At 40.9% G+C, this 23915-nt stretch overlaps 1 long non-coding RNA gene across 1 annotated transcript; it reads right to left on the minus strand.

Moving 5' to 3' along the window:
- Nucleotides 1-15458: 15458 nt before the first annotated feature.
- Nucleotides 15459-19545, minus strand: LOC110724413. Its single transcript, XR_002511980.1, has 4 exons — nucleotides 19162-19545; nucleotides 17588-17954; nucleotides 16461-16587; nucleotides 15459-15703 (listed from the first exon to the last, which is right to left on the minus strand). It is a non-coding gene; the product is annotated as an uncharacterized LOC110724413 (long non-coding RNA).
- Between the last annotated feature and the right edge of the window lie 4370 nt (nucleotides 19546-23915).

Raw genomic sequence — 23915 nt, forward strand, 5'->3', positions numbered from 1 at the left:
GTCGACTCAGAAGCTCAAGCGGAAATCTGAACCGTACGTTCCCAAGTACAAGTTCACAAAGGACTGCTCATGGAGATTAAGGACCGGATGTCTCTCGACAAGCCGGCCGTTATGAAAAGCCCCGTAGGCAGCCGGGACGAAATAAAAAACTGCCAGTACCATGAGGATGTTGGCCATGACACTAATGGTTTCTATAGCCTCAGGCGGCTATTAGACCGTCTGGCTGATAAAGGGGCTCTAAAGTCTTATCTGCCCAAAGCCAAGGGCAACACCCTGGCCAAGAAAGGGCAGGCGGCAAAAGTTGTTCTTGCCAATTCGGAAACGGATGAAGAGACAATCTTCACAATCGCAGGCGGCTTTGCCGGTGGGGGTCCCACTATCCGGGGCACCAAAGACAACATCAGGAAGCTGGTTAACTCAGTTGAGGAGACCCAGGCGTTGAAAGACATATTGCCTGAGGTCCTAATTTCTTAAAAGGACCGGGGCAAGGTAAGACTGCCTCATGATGATCCTATAGTCATCGAATGCAAGGTTGCCAATCAGAGAGTTGGTCGGATCTTAATAGATACCGAAAGCTCGTCTGACCTAATCAGTTATCAGTGCCGCCTACAACATGATTTTTGGTCGTCCGACCCTCAACGAATCCAAGGCTGTCATCGTTCCCTCCCTCATGCTTGTCAAATTTGAGAAGGACGATGGTACAGTCGGTTCCCTGAAGGGGGACCAAAGGACGGCTAGGGAGTGCTATCTCTCTGACGTCAGACCTACTATGGGGGGCAGCCGGCGACGGCAACCCCATAGACCTTGATAACTGGATGCAGCAATCCCGGCTCCATGGGCAGCCGATAAGAAAAGAAAGGCGGGCCAGACGGATCCCGTCAAGCAAGAAAAATAGCAATCACTAGCCGGTAAAAGGTCAGATGATCAACGACCTCAGTCGGCTGGTGACTGCATTGATGTCGTCCTCGACGACAGCGGTCCTGCAGAACTGTCAAGGTTGGGACGGTTGCTTATGAACGGTTGGGAGCAGACTTGCTCCAACTTCTAAGAGAATTCAAAGACATCTTTGCCTTTGAAGTGGAGGAGATGCCAGGAGTCAGCCCGGATCTAGCTGTCCACAAGCTTGCCGTGGATCGTGAAAGAAGCCGGTCAGGCAGAAAAAGAGGGATCACGGTGAAGAAAGATCTCAGGCGGCAGCGGCTGAGGTCAAAAAATTGTTAGATGTTGGGTTCATCCGGCAATGCTACTACCCAGATTGGGTAGCAAACGTTGTCCTCGTGAAAAAGTCGAATGGTACCTGGCGGATGTGTGTAGACTACACAGATCTGAATAGAGCATGCCCACAGGACAGTTACCCGCTTCCAAAGATCGACAATCTGGTCGACACTACAGCCGGTCATGCTCAGATGAGTTTCATGGATGCCTATTCAGGTTTCCACCAAATACCCCTATGGAAAAAAGATCAAGAGAAGACGGCCTTCGTCACTGATCAGGGGTTATTTTGTTACAAGGTGATGCCGTTTGGGTTGAAAAATGCACCGACTACATTCCAGCGCATGATAAACACCGTTTTCATCAATCAGATTGGCAGGAATGTAGAGGCGTACATTGATGACATGATAGTCAAATCCAAGCTTCAGACGGATCACCTACTGGACCTCCGAGAAAAATTCACCACACTCAGGCGGCACCGGTTCATGCTTAACCCAAAGAAGTGTGTATTTGGTGTTGAGTCTGGGAAGTTTCTCGGATTTTTGATCGATCAAAGGGGCATAGAGGCTAATCCGGAAAAAGTGCAAGCGGTCATTGACATGCGGTCTCCCGCACTGTGAAAGAAGCCCAGAAATTGACCGGATGCCTGGCGGCGTTGGGAAGATTTCTCAGCCGGTCAGGTGACAAGTGCCTCTACTTCTTGCAGGCCATCCGAAAGAGGTCCAGATTTGAGTGGGGTGAAGAGGCAGAAATGGCATTCCAAAAGCTAAAGCAACATCTGCATTCGTTGCCAAGGCTAGTGAGCCCCCTGCCCCGGGAGGTCCTTTACATGTTCCTCGCCGTCTCTGATCATGCCCTTAGTGCCGTTCTCCTTGCTGAGAGAGACGGTAATCAGCTACCGGTGTATTTCATCAGCCATGTGCTTAAGAATGCTGAACTCCGGTACCCCATGATCGAAAAATTTGGGTTGGCCCTGTTCGTCGCAGTCAAACGGTTAAAGCCTTACTTTTTGGCTCACCCGGTGATTGTATATACAGACAAGCCGCTCAAGCGCCCAATGACCAACATCGAGTCATCCGGCAAAATGATCAAATGGGCTGTTGAAATACAGAGCCTCGAGATAACTTTTGAGCCCAGGCGGGCAGTGAAAGGTTAGGCGTTTGCCGACTTCATTGTCGAGATGACTAGGCCAGTGCAACCGAAAAATCCTGATCAGGTTTAGAAGCTATTCGTAGACGGTAGTTCTACGGTGAACGGCTGTGGTGCAGGCGTCATATGTCATTCTCCGGAAGGGGATAAGTTTGAGTATGCATTACGGTTCCGGTTCTGAGCCTCTAATAATGAGGCGGAGTATGAAGCCCTGCTAGCCGGTATACGCATGTGTAAGGTAGCAATGGCAACAAAGATTGCCGCCTGCTCAGACTCTCAATTGATTGTTAGCCAGTACAATGGTGACTACGAGGCCACCCATCCGGCTATGATCAAATATATGCAGGCGGTCAGAGAAGAGGTTGTGTCACTTGATGAATTTCATTTAAGTCAGGTGCCCTAGTCAGAGAATAATCAGGCGGATGCTCTTTCCAAATTAGCGTCATCCGCCTCCTGTGACGCACCTAAAACTGTTTTTTGGGAAGTCATTGAGAAGAGAAGCATTGATCATGACCCCATAGGTGTCCTGGACCGAAGTGCCACCTGGATGGACCCCATCCGGGCTTATTTGGCAGACAGTACCTTACCGGATGACCCTTCTGAAGCAATGGCGCTCAAGAAGCGTGCTCTGAGCTTTGTTATGCATCATGGAGAACTTCTCCAGAAGGGCTATCTGCAGCCGTTTCTAAAGTGTGTAACCCCTAAAAGGGGAAGAGAGGTTCTAGAGGATCTGCACGCGGGTTTTTGTGCCTCACACATAGGCGGCAGGTCCTTGGCAAGAAGAACCAGACGGCAGGGTTACTTTTGGCCCACTCTTGAGGCAGACGCCATGGATTTGGTGAAACGGTGTGACAAATGCCAAAAGTTTGCCCGGTTGATACATCGACCGGCAACTGACTTGACAGCCATCCATAGTCCGGTTCCTTTCGCAAAATGGGGCATGGACATTTTGGGTCCTTATACGCCTGCATCAGGCGATCGCCGGTATATCTTGGTGGCAGTAGATTACTTCACCAAATGGGTTGAAGCAGAGGCGGTCAAGGGCATAAAAACAAAGGATGTGATCTCCTTCATTTGGAGAAATGTCATCACCCGGTTTGGGGTTCCAATGTCTATGGTCTTTGATAATGGACCTCAATTCGAAACGCCTGTCCTCAAGAGCTGGTTGGGAGACCAAGGAATATCCCATTGTTTTGCATCCGTTGGTCGTCCCAAGGCAAACGGACAGGTCGAGGCCTTCAATAAACTGATCTCAGACGTTATAAAGAAGAAGGTGGAAAGACTCGGTGGACTATAGGCAGAGGAACTACCTCATGTCCTTTGGGCCATCAAGACTGTTGAAAAGGGGGCAACCGGTGAAACCCCATTTCTCATGACATACGGCACTTAGGCGGTGCTCCCCATTGAACATTATGAGCCAACGCTTTGCATCATGCTATATGATGAGGCGGCCAACTGGGAAGCCATGCGGCTTGCACTAGATGCTCTCCCAAAGAGAAGGGGCAACGCAGCTTTGCGTCATGAGATTTACCGCCTGAGAATGACAAGAGCCTACAACAAGCGGGTTCACAAACGACCCCTGAAAGTAGGAGATTTTGTGCTTCGGAAAATGGAAGCAACCGGTAGGGCCAATGAACAAGGCAAACTGACTCCAAATTGGGAGGGACCCTACCGGATATTTGAAGAAGTACGAGACGGCACATACCGCCTGGAAGCCCCAGACGGTAGAAAACTGCCTAGAACTTGGAATGTAGATAATCTAAAAAAGTACTACTAGAAATTGTATAGTTTTTGTATATTTCTATATAATTAATGAGAAAGATTTACTACATATAGTGCTTACATGCGCCATGTCTTGTGCTTAACACAAGCGGCTCCCTTTACTTATTTCCCATGCGCCTTGTCTTGTGCTTAACACAAGCGAGCCCAGAGAACCAACCGGTGACGCCCATTCGGGTGAATTCATCGAAGAGAACATCTCCCATTTGGGTGAAAAATTGTTCTAGCGATAAAAAATCAGGCGGCCCTAACCGCCTGATTGATCCATAGCACCAAAGAATTGCGGGTTAGCATTCCCAAACATGCATCCGGCCCCCTCTTTGGATCGAGTACCATTTAAGGCTGATCTCAAAACAGACAGCCGGTACCTAATGTCCCGCCTAATCAACTAAGAGAAGGCAGGCAGGAAAACATTTGGGTTAGGCCAATAATCTATAGTGTTCTTGCGAAAACCCGACCGGCAAATCGTTAAAAACGGTTGCCACTTAGCACTTAACTAAAACCTTAGCATTTGCGCTATAGCATATGGATAGCCGCCTGGCACCATTTCGTCTATACCAGTCTCCTATCCAGGGGCAATTACCTACCCTAAACCCAACAAGTCATGCGGAAACACATTCATTCAAAAAGCATGCGGAAAAACATTCATGGTTTGACTTTTTGAAAAAGACCAATACTCATGGTTGCTACCACCATAGTTTACACAAGGCAAAAAATAGAATTGCTTGCGAAGACCCAGACGGCAGAGATACCGGCTGGGTTCTCTTGTTTACCCTCGCAAATTTCTTTGCCTACCCTCACAAATTTCTTTGCTTAGCTTGCGAAGACCCAGACGACAGTGATACCGGCAGGGTTCTCTTGTCTACCCTCGCAAATTTCTTTGCCTAGCTTGCGAAGACACAGACGGCGGTGACGCCGACTGGGTTTTCTTGGCTATCCTCGCAAAATTATCAAATCAAGAAAGATACGACATTCAAGACATTCAAAACAGCAAAAAGGAAAAGAAGCAAATTCATTTAAAAGCGGACTAACCGGTTGAAATATAGCAGAAATAACCGGCATAGCCGGTGAAAATGTTAAAATTGTTTACAAGATAAACCGGCACAACCGGTGAAAATATCAGTGCTCAAAATAAAAACAATAGCAGAGTAATCCGACCCTTCCGGCGCTATGACAAGTAATGCACGGCGCGCAGGCCGGGAGGTCGCTGCTACTCTACATTCACTGTTACCCGGTCGCCCTGAGCCTGGCTCCCTTCTGGATGAGTTGGGTCGGTGTTGGGGACGGAGCCGGGAGCAACCTCATCCTCGACTGTCGTCTCCAAAGCAGCTGCTTCCGCCTGCATTCACTGGAACTCGGCTTCCACCCATTGCTCATACGGTCCGGGCCCCGGCTGGCCCTCCTCTTCAGCCAGAATGGCCAGGTCTGCGTACTTGTAGGCGAGCTCCCAAACGTTGTAGTCCGCACCCGGGTGGATGATGGAGAACGCCCTCTTCATTCTGTTTTGGCAGTCCTGCTCATTCTCCTCTACGAGCCGGCTCTGATCAGCCTCTAGGGTGGATTGGAAATTGCGTTGAGCTTCGGCAGCCTCCTTGACCAGGCGGTCATTCTCTGATTGCAGCCGTTTGCTGCTCTTCTCCGCCTGATCGAGCTGCTTGAGGGGCTCTTCATGCTTTTTTATCTCATCTTCAGCGTTATCCAGGGCCGCCTGGAGGTTGTCCAGCTTGTGCTTTTGCTCGGAGAGGGCCCGTTGGAGGGACTTGACCTGATCCGCCTTTTGCATGATTATAGCTTTAGTTTCTAAGTCATGCACAATCATGGAATAGTGAGTAACGCTATGTGCGTCATCCGCAGAACGTTTGGCTCTTCTTACCTCTTCCTGTTTGCTGATGTAGGCCTTCTTAAGCCCCTCCACGCGGAGCAGTGCCTGCAACAACAACACACTCGGTATTAGTTGAAAGACCGGATGGGTTTACTACAAATAAAATGCCGGGTGGGTACTCAGTGACTTACATCGGCCAGGTCGACCATAACCCGGTCGGCATTAAAGATATTGATTCCTGGAATCGCCTCCTTCTCGTCCCGGGGGACGGCTTTCAGCATGGCCCGGGCGTATTGAGCAGCGTCCGCCCAGCGTGGTGAGTTATCTGCACCAGAAAAAGACAGTGAGAATGCTGCGTACGCTCCACCAACGGACAGCCGGCTGATCGGAGAATCTCCCGGCTGCGAAGAGGAGTACGATTTTACCCGCATGGGTATGTCGAGCAATGTGAGATCGGAAGGGCTTGTACCTTTTTGGGAAGCCTTTTGGCTTCCAGAAGCAGATGGACCGGTTGCGGTCCTTATTGGAGTGGCCTCTAAGGCCTTCTCAGTGTTAGACCCGCCTGGGGTCTTTATTGTTTTACCGCCGGTTGTAGCCCGGTCGGTAGAAGCAGTTCTTGGCACCTTGAGTGCCGGTTCTTCAACAGACGGCCTTTGCCGGATCTGTTTTTGCAAGGAACGGGAAATAACACCCCCATCTTGAAACAAGACCGCAAACGGTTAGATGAATAAAACAGCTAAAACAACATCTAAGCCAAACACATAGAGAAGGTCAGGCGGACTAAACTTTTTAGCCGCCTGAGCGGCAAGCTTTTTCTCTAGATTCTCCTTGCGGATATCTGAAGCCTTCTTTGCGGGTGTCTTGGCGGTGGGCAGCATCTTCTTAGCTTCTTCTGCAAAATGAAAGTACATCCGGTCAGAAATATAAATTTCATTGCAATCAAGAGAAAAAGGTCAGCCGGTATCAAATTAACCGGCTAGGGTTTGTAACCTTTGGTCTTAAACATGCTGCTAAGCCCACAGGCGGACAAGAAGCACTAGTCTTTGAAAAATTCGTGTTTAAGCACCCAGTTCTTGGGTACACTTATTATCTCTCCGGTTGAGAGAGAGGTAGAGGTCAATTCAAAAAATCCGGAGTCCGGAATGGCCCTCCTATCTTTATCAGCGACTGGGGGCAGCCGGCGCTTCTGCCCCATAAGCTCTTGTTTCCGGTTGTAGGTCCGGTACTCCCTGTTTTCCTCCTCAGACGGGGCCTTGACCAGGTAGAACCGGTTCTTCCAGTCCGACCATTTAGATGGCTTGTCTAAGGTCATCATGTATTGGGGGTGAGTGGTCAGGGTGTACCAGGCCCTCCAGCCGCCTGGGCTCCGGCTCAGGTAGTGCATATGGGCAAACGCCTCCCAGCGGGGTTGAGACCCTGCATCTCGCAGGCGGCGATGTACCCTAAAATATTCACCCAAGAATTTGGGGTGAGCTGCCAAACGCCAAGGCCATACCCCCTAAGTATGGCCCTGATTGTGTTGTGAAGGGGAAGCACCGGCTAGGAAAGCCGCCTCGTAGCTTCCAAACCAATTGTTAGCGTTGGATTGGTCATCTTCCCATACAACCGTCCCGAACTCCCCCGGTACGGTCATCTTGTATCCTTCACCAAGCGGTCGCCTGGTGATAAAGTCTTGTAGAGAAGACCGCATGAGGGCGCGGTCTTTCAAGGAGACGGCGATCATGAGAGGGTCGTTTCTGTTTTGCCACGAAGGCCTCTCCGCCTCCTCGCTATCTTCTAATATGGTTAAGTAGCTAGACCTACTACTTTCAACCCGACCGTCATCGGAGCCGGCTGGGGAGTTGGGAGCATCATCAGCAACTTCTGGCTGCTTAGCCTCCTCAGCCGGAGAGGTCTCCTCGTTGTAGGAGCCTAGAATGCTATCGCTTGGGGTGGCGGGGGTACCGCTGGATGGTTCTCTAACCTCCCCGTCTGGGCCTCGAGTTTTAGGCGATAACTCGTTCGAGTCCCCGCCTCTGTAATTGGGGTCCATAGCTGTTCCCCTAATTCTGGCCATGGTCACCTGCACAGACACGGAGTCGGTCGATACAGGCGTTGAAAAGGGGAAATTCCAAAGATCAGAGGCGGCAGATCCAGTTCTAGACTCAGCCGTACTAATTGACCGGCTGAGTTCACAACTATGGTCCGAGTATGGGTATAAAGGGTCCATCTACCTAAGCGACTTATAAACAAAAATGCAAGCAAAAGACGCAAACGGAAATACATGGAAAAGCAAGAAAGAATAAAGACGGTACCTAGAGTAAAGTGTTGAAAACCTCAAGAAAATTTCTTGGGGATGCTTGCGAAGACACAAGCGGTTTGAATACCGGCTGGGTTCTCTGAGGTACCCTCTCAAAAATCTTTTGCTTGCTTGCTACTGCACAGGCGGTCTGAAAACCGGCTGCTCTTAAAACTATGAAGTCTTCGTGTGCTCTGAATTTCAAGTACCGGATGCTCTGAAATGCCGGATGCTCTCAAAATTCAAGAAATTTCACAAAGTTTGTAAATGAGCTCTCGTTTGCTTCCTCCCCTATTTATAGGGGTTGTTCCGGAAGGCGAAGGGGCGCGACCTTTCCCCTTCTTCTTTTCCCTCTTCCTTCAGTTAGAATTTGAAGGGGTTTCAAAAAAATTAAAAAAAAATAAATAAATAAATATTTTCTCTGTCAGCTTTCTTCTCGGGTGCCACGTGGCACCTTGCAACGTCAGCACCTGAGAGGGGCAAATGTTTGGGGTAAAATTACCCCAGCCATGTGGCCCAATGGCTGAGCGACACGTGGCACCTTGCCATTGGTCAGCAGGGCTCCGATCCCCTGCTGACACGTGTCCTAGGAACCCTAAATGGGAAACCAATGCTCCCCACTATAAATAGTGGGAGAATCTTCATTAATTGGGTATTCAATACAATCATAAATACACTTACACTAAAACCGAGCAATCTTAATTGCGGAATTCTCCCATTACGCGAGAAGTAATTTTACGCTTTACACACTTTCTTCCTCCCGTACATCACTGACTTGATCGTCGGAGGCGGAGCTCCACCCAACCGGAGTCTTCATGGTTTTGCAGGTACAGGTGCTCGATGGGCATTCTTGAAATTGTAACTCTCCCGCAGGACAAATCAGAAAACCCCGAAACAGTAGTAATCGTGCAATTTTGTGCACAAAACTAGGCAAGGAACCTTAATTAAAATAAGTAGTATGTGCTCACTGATTAATTTAAGAATTAAATGGAAGTACATGTTGATTGTTATTATGCTTGTTCTTGATTGATTATTTGGTGTCATCACAAGTTAAATTGGTAAATCATGTAAAGTGTACAAGGATACGCACCAAAACTCTTAGAACGTATACACCTAGAAGACGAACATATGGGGGTAGTTATGGGGTTTTATATTTAACCATAGATTCTACAAGAGTATAGGATGTTGTACTTTCTTTTATTATTAATACACTGAAATTCCGTCACAAGTGTGACATAGTAGGTGCCAATTAGGGTAGTCCCCTAATTGTAAGCTCAATATTTAAATGGGCTATTTTCAAGGAATGAAACCCGTTTGATGCATAATCCACAATTATTATTTATTAATTAATATTGTTAGTATGAGTTAAAGGTAAGTGGACTTGTGATTGCATGGCAAGCATGTTTTAATTATTTTATTGATGATAGGATATTCACGTTAGTGTGGTGCATATGGACTCAGCTTTTGTTGATTCGTACTTTTGTGTTTGTGTTTGGCTTTCCATTGGAATTGCCCTACTATGACCCATGTATGGGGAGTAGATGGGTTGAAATAAAGAGAAATTGTCAAGTACTTGAAGCATAAAGAGCATGAAGGGAATGAGTGTAAAGAGTTACTTCTTATGGTTTCTTAAATTGGTTTTATATTTTGAATTATCAGTCACACCCAATCGAGTAACCGATCCGAGAAGACGAATCAATCCGACGGATTAGATGTGTCATTAGAGTATTACGAACAAAGAAGTCGGACATTGAGCTTAAAGCGTTGAAACCGAGCGTCCTAAGTCGAGTGGAATTCAGAATTCGGCGAGACGGGAAATCAAGCAAGCGACAAGTTAGAGCTAAGCCGTAGCCTTGCATTTTCCTAGCAATACGAGTGCTAGACTAGCTTAAGATGTCATGCCCATCACTAGGCATACCGCAAGCATGCAACACATAGCATCGCATAGCAGTAGCACGCACTAAGGAGCAACATCGCAGCAGCGTGTAAGCTGGCTGGGTTGTGCGTGCTAGTGTAGTCGTACCAAGCAGCAGCACGCACCAAGGAGTTGTATCTCATGCGTGTGATTGGCTGGCTATGTACTGGCTGGCTAGGCTGATAAGCCTTGGCAACGATTTCAAGGGATTGCTTGGTGAGCAAGGGGATTTGGTCTTCCCTTTGAATGGTCCTCGCCTACTCTTCCTCTCCCTTTACCACTTGGTGCTTGTTGATTGCCTTACATTTTACATTGCTTTTGATAAAAATAAATTTGTGGAAAAATTCAAATCTCCCACATTAATGGGAGAAGGGAGATCAAGTCTCTTTTCCCTATAAATACCCAAGTTTTAGGTTTGGAAAAAATCACTTGAGTTAAACTCTATAAGACATCTCCCTATAGGTGAAAAAACCTTTAAGTTCATAATACTGTAGTCTTTTCTTGGTCTATCCCCGACTACCCTTCGAGGTTGAGGCCGTTCGAGTTGGGTCTCGAGGGTAAACTCCGTCGGTGTTTCTCGCACTTGCGGAGCTAAGGCTTTAATGTTCGAGCTCTATAGGAGCGAAGCACGCGTCGAGGGTAAGAATGCCATTTCCATTTCTCTTTCTTTTGTTGTTTAATTATGTGATTCCATGTTTAGTTTCTTTAATTAGTGGGCGGGTCTTGGGTGGGTTTCTCTTCCGCGTAGCGTTAGACGCTACGAAACCCAACAACGATATCGGAGCCGCGCTCATTTTAATTATTGTAACTAATAATTAATTGAGGTGATTTAATTTAAAATGGACTTAAATCCAGGTTTTTCTTTCTAATTAAATTAGAAGCTCTTTTAAATTAGTTTTAATCTCGTATTTTACTAATTTTGGCCAACGAACCCAGATTTCGACCCAAAAGTAGTGAATTTTGGGTGGAATCGATGTTCTAAATCGTTTTTGTCCCTTTTTTAGAATTGTCGAGAAGTCAAAATCCATCTGGAAACATGTTTTTCAAGGGTTTTTCATTTTTGACGAAAAATTTTAAATCTTTAAACCTTGATTAATTATGGCATGTTAACGGTAGATTAAATGTATGGTTGCATCACTAATCTAATGCAATTATAAACCTTATTAAGCATGTTTATAAAGTTATAATCGGTGCTTAATTTGGTGAGTTCATTTTTCACATAAACTTGAAATTTTCGCATTTTTGCAAATAAATTGCTTCAAGTGTGAATGTTTATGGTGAACTTGTAATTTTGAAGTGCCTAATATGTTAAAGATCCAATCCTTCATTGTTTATTTGGTTGGAACTTTGTGCTAGTTTCCATGTTGAACTAATTTTTGGGTTGATTAAAGTCCAAAAAGTTCAAAACTTGTGATTGAAATTTAAGTAACCTCATATCGGAAGATGTAATTTTTCAATTATACATAAGTTAGTGTTGGAAATTTTTCATTAGATGAATGGGTTTATTTTTCCAACCTCTTTAATTTTTCCAAATCTCATTATTAATTTATGTATGGTAAAATTATTTATGAGTGTAGCCCTTCAATTTTGTAGCATCAAGATGAACCTAAATTGATTTAAAGAATGGTTCTTAAATAATTTAGGCTTGTGCACTACTAATGATGAATTAAATTAAGTTGGACTTCTTTTATTTTCATTTTGCTTTAAATTAGTTCTAAAATAAATTTAAAAATAATTTTTATCACACATAAATCGGGAATTAAAATGCCAAGATAAGTGCACGCAAATCGAGGACAAATTGCCCAAGACACGCTTTGGCTAGTCGGGCTACTCAAGCACCCCACATATGGCTGCCAAGGTGCGTGATGGGGCTGCCTTGCCTCGTAGATGCGCTAGTGTATGGTTTGTGTGTGTGAGTGTAATGCACACCTGGTGCTATGGGTTGTGCGAGAATGATGTGTGTGATGTGTGGCTACTAGAAGATGCCCGCAAGTGCTGCTGGGGCAGCAAGGCATGCGAGCCCCAGGATAGTATATATGGACTGCGATCCGTCATGTATTTTTGTGAATCTAAATACGGTCTTTGAACTGTTGTGTATTTTGTACCGTAATATTTAGATTATTCCTAATCGTAATAGCAGTAGTTGCGTATTTTGGCGGAGATTTCTCGAAGACATTGTTTCTAAGAAGATAAGCCAAGAAGTTGCACTAGAGACCCTTGAAAATTTGAAGACTCAAGGGGTCATGCTAGTTGATAAATGCATCTTATACTTATGATATATATATATTGTGTTTATATATGATTGAATTGTACGATTGATGCATGTTAAGGATTTCAAATGTTGCGATGATTAATTAAGTTCACTTAAATCAACCAACATAGAAACCCTAGGTCCCTATAATATTGAGCCATACTTGCCATTCCAAGAACGACACTTACCGAACTAATGCGTGTGGTGATGGGCTACGCTAAAGCGAGGCATCACCGCTTCCCTAGGAACGTATGGTATACTAGGTATTCATGTTGTCTTGGTTAAGCTTAACGATATCAATAAGGAGTCCTTAGATGTCGTGGCGATGGAGATAAAATGTCAAGGAAGCATTAGATGCGACGTTTTATCGAACCAAGAGTAGCTTGGAGCTATTAGAAATTGGATTTCTTACCTTAAAATATTAAGTGTTAAGACAAGCTAAAGCACGCTTAATCACTTTATGATTATAAGGGTCTTGGAATCGTTGTATTTTCGCCTAAAAAAGACAAATTTTAATGCGTGGATAAGACGTGTAGTAAGATTGAAAGTTTGCATGAATGCTTTGAATTTCAAACTTATTATGTTATTAACTTGATAAATGGTTATAATTTGCACTTATATTCGTAGAACTCTAAATCAAATTATATTGTTTCCAATGATTGGTAAAAGAAATATTTTGAGAATGGTTCTCAAGGAAAAGGCATTTCTAAAATACAACTTCTCATAATTAACTTTTATAACTAAAGTCCGAAAGGACGGTTCGATATCATGTATTTAAAATACTAGGTAGTTTTGATGAACATGAAATATTTAGTTGAAAACTCAAATTGCCAATAGTTGACAACCAACATATCTTTTCGCTTTATACACTAATGAGTAGGACTCATTGATGTAGTAATTCAAGCTAAGTTAAAACTCAAAAGATGGAACTTTGTTTCACGGCGCATTAGATGCTTAATTATGCCTAACAAAGTGTAAAAGTCAAGTCACTTACAGAAATGGTTCTTAAAGTTATGAGATGGTGTATGATAAGAAATATAAGAAACAAGGAACAAAGGAGAGGAATAAGATTCTTTTTCTACCCATGAGTTCATGTTATTGTGGTCAACTTAACAATTCGTTATCTTAACAAGTATTGGATACTGCTTGAGTGTTCCACTTTAGAAGTGACCTAAAACCATTGAAGTCAAGCTAAGTTATTGACTTACAAGCTTAGAATGAAACAAGTAGTGCTACATCAGTTGTAAGGTCATTTGTTTTGTTTAAAGTCATTTTAAGCCAAGGCTGGAACGAATAATTGTTATTATGTTCCATTATCAGCAAACAATCCATTTACACACGGAAAGAGTCACATTCGAAGTAAAAGAGCAATAGTTGCGGGTTTTATTTGAATGGCATGGTTGTCTAAGGCATAAGTCGAGAATGCTAGATTATAAACAAACATATCCTTAACATGAAAATTCACAAGGTTCAAGTTATGGACATGATTTGTGTTCCAAACATCTTTAGCAACGTCACATTGACAAGGACGAACTCAAGGCTCTATTAGGTAGACTCTTGATAGTTGATTGATTCGAAATCGTTCTAAAGCAAGCAAGTCTTACTTGCTGAAATCGACAAAGAAAGGAGCTATTGTGCTTGGCATAAACACTTGACTCCAAAAGATAAAGAGAATTTTATTACTTCAATGTTTCACATGAAATCAAAAGAATATGGATATATTCATCAAATGTGAACAAACTGGACCTTGAGTAGCTACTCTGTTCAGTGAAGTATAAAATCAACTTGGAAAGATATCAAAACGTCTAGATAAGATCAAGCGATGTTTGCTTGAGCCAAGAGTGATCATATCAAAGTTATGAAATTGAAATTTCATTATGAGCTCCACAAAGAATATAGTATGTCTTGACGGAGACCTCGATGCCATTTTGAAACGACTCGAATGATGATGGATCACATCCCTTCCTATAAAGTTCTTAAAGATTTTCACAAATGACTAGTGTTACACTAAACAAAAATTGTCGAAGCTAAGAAAGGACACCATATTCAGTTATGGATAGAAACAGTTTCTACTGTCTTTTCAGGTATATGTCTAGGGCTATTAGCTTAGTGGGAGTTCATTGGCTCAGTGGGAGCTAAGTGGCTCAATAAGGGGTATGGTAGCTCGAGAAGGAGTTAACTGTTTGTTTCACAACGAACTTTTACCCAAAGACAGTATACATGTCTCTATGTAAATATTCAAGTGAGACTACGGGCACTACTTCCACAACCTAATTGAGAACATAGTACTTGTTGCTCTAAATGGTGTCTTTTTGGAAAGTAACACATTTCCAAAACGACAAGTGGGAGGAAAATGAACTCGATGACCATCGAGATTAGAAAAAAACTTAAACTGAGAATCTCCGAATACTTTAGAAGGGCTTAATGAGAATGATTGATCAAGAATACTCAAAGGACTTCACAAATGCCTTGAATGAGAATTCAATCCTCACAAAACTTTAGAAGTGGTGGAGTAAGATCAATATAATCAAAGGGCTTTAAAAGCACCATGAAACTCAGTGTTTGATGCAATAACCCCGTATAGGTATAGAGCTCACCAAAGGCTTGGATTGAATCTTATAAATTTCTATTAAGTTAGAAATAAACCTACACTATTACATTTTTAATCTAATCCAACGACAAATTTCGTTGTATTAGGTGTTAAAAACCGTTGTATAAGACCTAATCCAACGCCTGTATACCGTTACATTAGCTGGCATTGTATTAGGCCTAATACAACAACTTATTGCATCTAATACAACGGCAACCAATATGCCGTTGGATTAGGTACATGCCGTTGTATTAGCTTGATACCTAATACAACGGTATATGTCACATAATACAACGGTATATGTCACCTAATACAACGATATATTTTCACCTAATTCAACGGTCGTACATTAAATATACTACGTATTATAATTTTTTTTAGGGAATACATATATATTTTGTTAGTTATTTTAAATTTAAAAGGTATCAATAAATATAAAATATATCAACATATATATAAAAATAAACGAAGTGTATATAATATGTACGTTACATTACAAAATATTGTTTCCATATATATGTTACACTACCAATACTAACTAATAATAAATAATAAAAGTTTACTAATTAAAAATCGTCCAAAATACAAATCCTAATCTTCACAAGCTCGAACTAAAAAAAATTAGTCACCGACGTGTACGCTCCATTTATTGGATGACAATATATAATCATTGTACTTCATTCATCTCCATCTAGCTCGCCATGCACCTATATGTAAAAATAAAAGAAATTAATACTTGAATATAACGATACAAATAAGGCACTGTAAATATCATGTTGTCATTAAGAAGCATAGCTGGATACAGATAACAGACATGCAACACCAAATTTCACCCACACCTTGATAAAGTATTACGGCCATTTGTTTGGTGATTCAATCAATTTTGTTTATATAGGTCATTGGTAACAAATTGAAACTCTAATTAAGAGGAAATTTAATAGCCTAAATGCAATTAACATTAACCAATTAACCCATTGGCATCAACAAACCGAAATGCTGACAAGGGAAAAAGAGAAAACACTAGGCAAAAAGACGTAATTTGCACCGGTTCAAACCCCCCATTTAGCACCGGTTTTGAATCGGTTCTTATTTAGGGGGTGCTAAAACCAACACAGACAGGACTGTAGCAGAAACAGCAGCTCACAGCAACACAGACAAGAAAACCAACCCTGCAGTAATCAAGATAAAAGAACCAGTATCTAATAGCTGAACGGGACAACCAGCTGAGTAGACACAGCCTCACAGCTAACACCAACAGAACAGAAACAACTACACAAGTAGTCAAGGCAGCTAAGGTAATACTTTTCTGGATCAACACTTAACTATGTCTCTGCTAATGCTTCTAAGATCTGTCAAGTCTAAAATACCTCTCATTGATGCCTAGCCATGAACCAAAAGCCTTAATAAAGATTCTACTATAGGAACAATCAAAGAATAAATGCTCATGAGTCTCATTTGCCTCACCACAAAGCAGACAACTTGCATCGTCACAGCATTCCAGAGAAACAAGCCTATCTCTTGTTCTAAGCCTTCCTTGAACAGCCAGCCAAGAGATGAAAGAGTGTGCTTTTAACAGAGAAACAATCCTTATCTGCATTTCGGCATCAACGATCGTTTTAGCTATTAACAATCAACAGACACAGGCTTTAACTCTGAACAATTCAAAATTGTTCATTCAAATACGAACAGAGGGAATAGAACAATTATAAAAAAGATAATGTTCCCTAACTGTTTCCGATCCTTTATATCATCTGATATGATTAATCTGAATGTGGTCAACTAAAAGCATTCCACAACAAACCATTATTGTAATATTCTACTTGTATAATACATTGATCAAATGTGTGAAGCTAAATCTAAGAAAGTTGACACTAACTGGACTATTTATATCACGAACTTTCTTCTACAGGGTAGGTAAGGAATTGCACTCCCTACATCTTTGAGTGCCATTTACATCCAGCAAAATTCTGTTATTTCTAATAAACTATTGCTTTTAAACTAAAACTTTGATTTTAACCAAGTTTTTATTTTTATATTTAAAACCAGTTATACTTCATATACTAGCACTAATAATACATGTAAATAGATATAGAAGAAGATGTCTAATACCTGCATCTTAAGGTAGTTATCACATTAGGTCGTATAGATCATCTCATCAATGTGAATAAAATCCAAAATGAAATAGTAGCTCTTATTATTAGCAAATGATCAAGTGAAGTACCCTAAAATGATTAAAACTAAGCTAGCAAGCATCCACACTAAGCACAATAATTGACGTGTTAAAGTTCTACCAGACAAAAAAATCATTTACTTTGACTTTGTTCCCTTTCAATTGTAAAACTAGCAATCATTAACCTACGCAAATGCATGGGTCATGAATCATTTACTTCCCTTGATAACATAGGGTAGAATCAATTGACTCATAAGGCAGAAAAAAAAAAACAGCCTTGCTCCTGAATACAACCAATTTTTCATACTTCACAAAACATACGGTATTTTTATATATTCAAGCAATAGATAATACTACTTTCAAGCAATGGCTAAGCCTTTTTCCTGCAACTTTTCCTTCTTTACATCACTGATCTTCTTACCAATAGTACCCATGGCTGCACAGAGAAGTACTATAACCATTGACGAATCTCTCTCAGCCACCATCAATGACTCTCCATGGCTTTCACCTTCGGGTGGTTTTGCATTCGGCTTTCATCAATTACCCAACAACAGCAGTCTCTTCCTTCTTGCCATTTGGTATGCAAAGATTCCCGACACAATAGTCTGGTATGCAAATGATGGTAACCCTGTTTAGGAAAGGTCAAAAGTAACATCAACAACTAAAACAATGCAGATGTCAAACCCCTTTTGAACACTCAGCGAAACCTAAAGCCTGCAATTGACATTTCAGAGAAAGTACACATGTCACCTTCTCATTTCCAGGGATCCCAAGGCCAATGCCCACACCTGAGAAAACAAACAAAAACAGGAAAAAGGAAAATAAAAAATAAAAAAATAGATTTAACAGACTTATTAACTCCTAACAACCAATAGTAATGAAGGCTAACTTAAATAAAAAAAGCCTCTAATTGTATCATATAGATGCTATATCATCATATCAGCAAAGCGTAATCTTGCTATAGTGCTTTTCTTGTCACATAGTTGTACATGATTGTACAAATGTACACCCAATCAATATCACGGAACTCTTCATTTCACCTCAAGTATCCCTTACTGGAATTCTAGTACATCAACACGGGTACGAACAACCACAATAAAAAAAAAAAAAAAAAAGGAAGCGTCTTGCCTGTGCACTATGCCTTGAGCATTTATACAAATTATGAACAACTATGTCCCTAGGGCACTTCAACTTAAGTCACGAAACAATTAAAAACAAAAATTAATGATCAAACCCACTATCTATATACGAATAAATGTAGCTATAAAACTCAAATACACAAATTTGAGGATTAGTACACATCCAAGTATCTCACATGCTAAGCTTATAAAATTTAATTACCATGAAGAACTAAGTAAACACAACACTAGTTAAACACAATAATCAACCATGCATAGTTGCATACACCATTCTCAATTAATCTGCTTGCAAACAATAGATTCAATATATATTCTACATAAATTATCCTGTTTCCAATTTTCCAGTGGATTTTATACTTGAATTCCTTCAAAATTTTCAATTCTCAAGCTCAAATCTAAATAATTCCATATAATTCAATTCACAAAATTAATAAGAAATCCAACAAAATGTCCGAACGTCCTAGTAGTCCAGAAAATGTAGCTGAGCTAGCAGATAAAGCTACAGCAGCAAGCTTAGAGCAGCAACGATGGGGGTTCGTTGATGACTTAAACTAGAAGGAGAAGGAGAAGAACCCTAACAATATAATACGAAAAATCACACCTTCAGTATGATTTTAACACCAGAAAACCACCACCAAAACTCCACAAAACCACTCTGATTACACCACAAAACCACCTCAAAAACACCACAATACCAACCCGAAAACACCACAAAACAACCCGAAAATCCCCTAGCCACCCCGAAAACTAGTTTAATTGAGCCGAAAAACCGACCCACCCCTAAATTCCTCATCAGATTTCAGACTAATCAAATTTTAACACAAACCCAGATAAATTAAAACAAATTTAGGTATACCTTAAACAGAGTTTCGAGCAATCAGCGAAATGCAAGATCAATATTCGCAGTTACAGCGCTCCAGCAACCTTCCACCACCTGAAGTTCCGCTGCTCCAACAGTCAGCCTCCGTCACCGCCTTAACCACCTTCGTCTACTTCCTCTCTTTTAGTGAAACATGGAGATTTTATGAATATGGGAAGATTTTGTGAACATTCAGCCTCGCGACCCTTTCTTTCACTTTGAATTTGGGAAAATTAGGGAGAAATTAAAGAACTATTTTCTGTCTACCTTCCTTAGCTTAGGTATGAGAATGAAGAACAAATTAAACCGTGTGCATATTTGGGGAAAAAGCTAAGAGGAGGGAAGTTAAAATAAAATAACTTTTATTTTGGCTCGGGTAAAAAAAAAAAAAAAAGCCCTTGGATTAGCTTAAGTGACCGTTACATACTTACATTAGGCAACAAAGCCGTCGGATTAGCCTAACTTATGCAACGGTTTTTTAAAACCGTTGTATTAGCCTACTTTATTAAGAAATGAAGTATAAGCCGTTGTATTAGCCATGTCTAATACAACGGTCTAATACAACGGTAACCAAATGGTCGTTGTATTAGCTCCTTTTTAACCATTGCATTAGATAAAAAATGTAGTAGTGCTAAGACTTACAAGCATACTATTTACCATTGGATGGTGAGGGAATAGTGTCTTATAAAATAGCTACGACAAATCCAAATTCAGAATAATGGTTAGAGACCATAAAATCCGAAATAGACTCCATGTATGTAAATCATGTTTGGATCTTGATTCATTTGCATAAAAGGGTGAATGACCCATCAATCGCAAATGAGTTTTCAAGGAGAAAACTGACAAATGTAAATGCATAATGCATACATAGCTAGATTGGTTGAAAAGAATACAATTAAATCACGACGTTGATTTTAATAAAAACCTATTCACCAATCGGAACGCTTAAGTCTTTCCATGATAATTCTAGCAAAATTGCGCATATGAAATATGGCAAAATAGATAACGAAATTGCCTTCCTAAAATTGGATTTTGGAAGAGACTATGAAAATAGTCTAAGGGTTTTGTAATTCTTAATAAGGCTAGATTTGAAAGCAAGCACAAGAAATCGATTGTGGGATTAAGTGAAGCATTGCATGTAGGAATTGGAACAAGTATTCTCATAAAGTTAATAAAAGGTTTGGCTTATGGAGAATCACAAAAATTCTTATGAGTAAGAAGTTTAGTGCGAGCAAGAGTCAATCTAGTATGTTCCAACAAGAAGTTTATGAACTCTATTATGAAAGGATTGTCAAATGCTAAATGCTTAGATTTGAAAGGATTTTCAACAATGGACCAAGAAAAAAGGCGATACTTAGTACGTACTGGGAATTAAGATCTATTGGATAGACTTAATGAAATGTTTAAACGAGTAAAGGAATTTACCGTGTTAAACATAAAGGACATGGAAAGGCTTTCGACCCATATGTATAAAACTAAGTAAATGTTTGAACTAAGTATAAGCTGGGCAAATACTAAGTCAAATAAGAAAGACTCTAGTAGAGATTTTCAACCGTATCACATAGCAAACTGTTCAGCAAGACTCGGTGAAACTAGATGAGCTAAAAGGTCACATGAATGGAATAATATTGGGAATAATTCTACAATTGAAACCATCAAGTATGCTATGATATGGAATCGTCACTGAACTTACATGCTTAGAGCATGAGAAGTATAAAATACCAATCAATTTAAAATCTAAGTGATAGATCGTTAGATTATGATTAGTTTGATAAGTAAAGGGGTTAAGTTCTTGACGCATGGAAACAAACGTAATTTGAGAATTGATGTTCCAAGCACATACTTAGCAAGGATTAGATCCTTAATAAGGAAGTCGTTTATAAGCACGAGGTAGAATGCGTCGTGGCTTGAGAATGGCAACATGGACGCGCATCCATGTATAATGTGTAGAAATTTAAGGTAAATTTCTATAATCACAAGTGATTAGGGTCTCTCAAATCATTGTGAGCCGTTTGGAAAGAAATCCAAGCAAAGCACCATCAGGAAGTCTACTGAAATATATGTTGAGAGCATTGTTCCCTTAAAGGCGATAATAAGAAAGTTGTTTAATGGATAGTTCGTTGCCGAATGTTGATGATTGTAGGTTGTCAAGTTGAAAGATCTAAAGTCATGAAAATGAGTGGGAGCCATCAGTTAAACAGTAAATCCTAAATCACATATGATGAATAACTCACTCAAATTTTATAATCTTATTATGAAAGTGTTCGATAATGAAGATGCTAAAGATTTGCAAAGTAATCATATCTAAAACTATGCAATAAGTGAATGACAACATTCACCAGAATTGCATGAAAAAAAACAAACATATTAAATATAGGTGTGATTTCTATAAATGTTTTGTGAAGAGTGTTACTCATGAAACATTTGGGGAAAACCATTTATCATAGGATGAAACGTTGAAAAGTTTCATGGTGGAATAAAATTTTACTAATAAAATTCCGCCAACTATTTAATTGTGGTTTAGAATTAAATAATGAGTCTGTTTGATTTATGAGAATTTTTAAAACAAGGTATCAAGACAATGTCTTAGATAAAGAAACACCTGTTAAGTGAACAGTGAATATGTAAATCGAAAATTATCCCTAATCAAGGACATTTAATGATTGACGATTAATGACCACTTGATATTAGTGTGTAGTATGATTTATAGCACCGTTTCTTGTGCTACGAGGACATGATAGTCATAAATCATTTGCACAGGTACTAGTTTGGAACTGTACCGGATCGACCTATGAGAGTACTTTAAGAGATTTAAATTCGTCATAAGTACATTTCTCATTATAGCGGAACCTCTTTCCTCAACCATGAGTATTGTAGGTTCTTTTGTTTGAGTACTGGTGGTTTTGATGTTGTCAAACATTTGATGTAAAAGGGGATTATAACATCAACACTCGGGCGGCTAAGTCCTCCCTGTAAGGGAAGCTTACAGTACAAGACTGGGAATGTCCCCCTATTAACATTAGGGAATATGTCTTTGTTGTTTACAAGGCCTCTCGAAGAGCGAGACTGTGAAAATGCATGGCCGTGGTCAGATGGATTTTTAGAAATCATCTGCTCATTGACAGTCGAACTCAGGAATCGAGAAACACTTCTGGACATAATAAAGATAACGAAGAATCATAGCTTATAGTTCATGAAGAGACATTAAGTGACATAGGAAATGGGCTACACACCAATTGCAAGGAATGGTGTCCTTCCAACAAGTGTATTATTCCGATAGAGGGTTCAAAATTATTAAAAAGCTAATTCTACAATGAGGTCAAGTGATCGGAATGCCTAGGTAGAGGCCGCTTCCGATCAGTAATATTAATGTGTAATTAATATTACAGCTTAATCTTGATTGAACCCTTCGGGTAACACCCAATCTAGTAACCGATTCGAGACAACGAATCAATACGACGGATTAGATGAGTCATTAGAGTATTACAAACAAAGACATCGAACATCGAGCTTAGAGCGTCGAAACCGAGCGTCCTAAGTCGAGTAGAATTCAGGATTCGACGAGACGAAAAATCAAGCAAGCGACAAGTTAGAATTAAGTCGTAGCTGCGCCAAGTAGCATCACGCACCACGGAGCAGCATCGCATGCGTGTTCGCGTGTGGTGCGTGTTTGCTGGCTGGGCTGCCTAGCGCCAGCTGGTAGCCTTCGCAGCCAAGGCAAGCTGCCAGCGAACCAAGTGGCGTGGTGATGTCGGTTTTATGTGGGGACCAATTTCATGGGCTTGCTTGGTGAGCAAGGGGATTTTGTCACCCCCCTTGAATGGTCCTCACCTACTTTTCCTCTTCATATTCTACTTTGAGCTTGTTGATTGCTTTACATTATAATTTGTTTTTAATAAAAATAAATTGGTGGAAAAATGCAAATCTCCCACATTGATGGGGGAAGGGAGTTCAAGTCTCCTTTCCCTATAAATACCCAAGTTTAGGGTTTGGGAAAAATCACCTTAGTTGAACTCAATAAGACATTTCCTTATAGGTGAAAAAACATTTAAGTTCGTAATACTCTAGTCTTTTCTTTGTCTAGCCCCGATTAACCTTCGGGGTTGAGGCCGTTCGGGTCAGATCTCGAGGGTGGTCTCCGTCGGGGACTCTCGAACTTACGGAGCTAAGGCTTTGAAGTCTGAACTCTATAGGAGTGAAGCACGCGTCGAAAGGTAAGAATGTCATTTCCCTTTCTCTTTCTTTTGTTGTTTAATTATGTGATTGCATGTTTAGTTTCTGTAATTAGTGGGCGGGTCTTGGGCGGGTTTCTCTTCCGTGTAGCGTTGGACGCTACGAATCCCAACATCAGGGAGCTTAGGTTGGATTTTAATTACCACTAAAGCCAAAAACATTTTTTTAGGTACCTATATTTTAAAGCTTAGTGAAGTGCTTATTAATTAAGTTTGAAAATACTTTGTTTTTAGAGGGTCTAATATTTTTGTAAGGGGCCCGAATTTACTTTTTTTTAAGAGGGCCGAATATATTATTTTTTATTATTTAATTGGTGAGAAATTTTTTTTAAAAAAAAATAGTAAGGGCTGAACTTTATTTTTTTTAATAATTTCTAGCAACTAATTGTCGAAAATAAGTTTCAATTTTAAATTTTTTTTATTATGTGTGAAGGTATGTGAAGGAATTAAGGTTTGTAACTATGTGTTAATCGCTATTGAAAGCATGTGGTGAGATTGGAAAGAGTGAAAGGAATGGTG

Source organism: Chenopodium quinoa, unplaced genomic scaffold (genome assembly GCF_001683475.1).
Source record: "Chenopodium quinoa cultivar QQ74 unplaced genomic scaffold, ASM168347v1, whole genome shotgun sequence".
Taxonomy (NCBI): domain Eukaryota; kingdom Viridiplantae; phylum Streptophyta; class Magnoliopsida; order Caryophyllales; family Amaranthaceae; genus Chenopodium; species Chenopodium quinoa.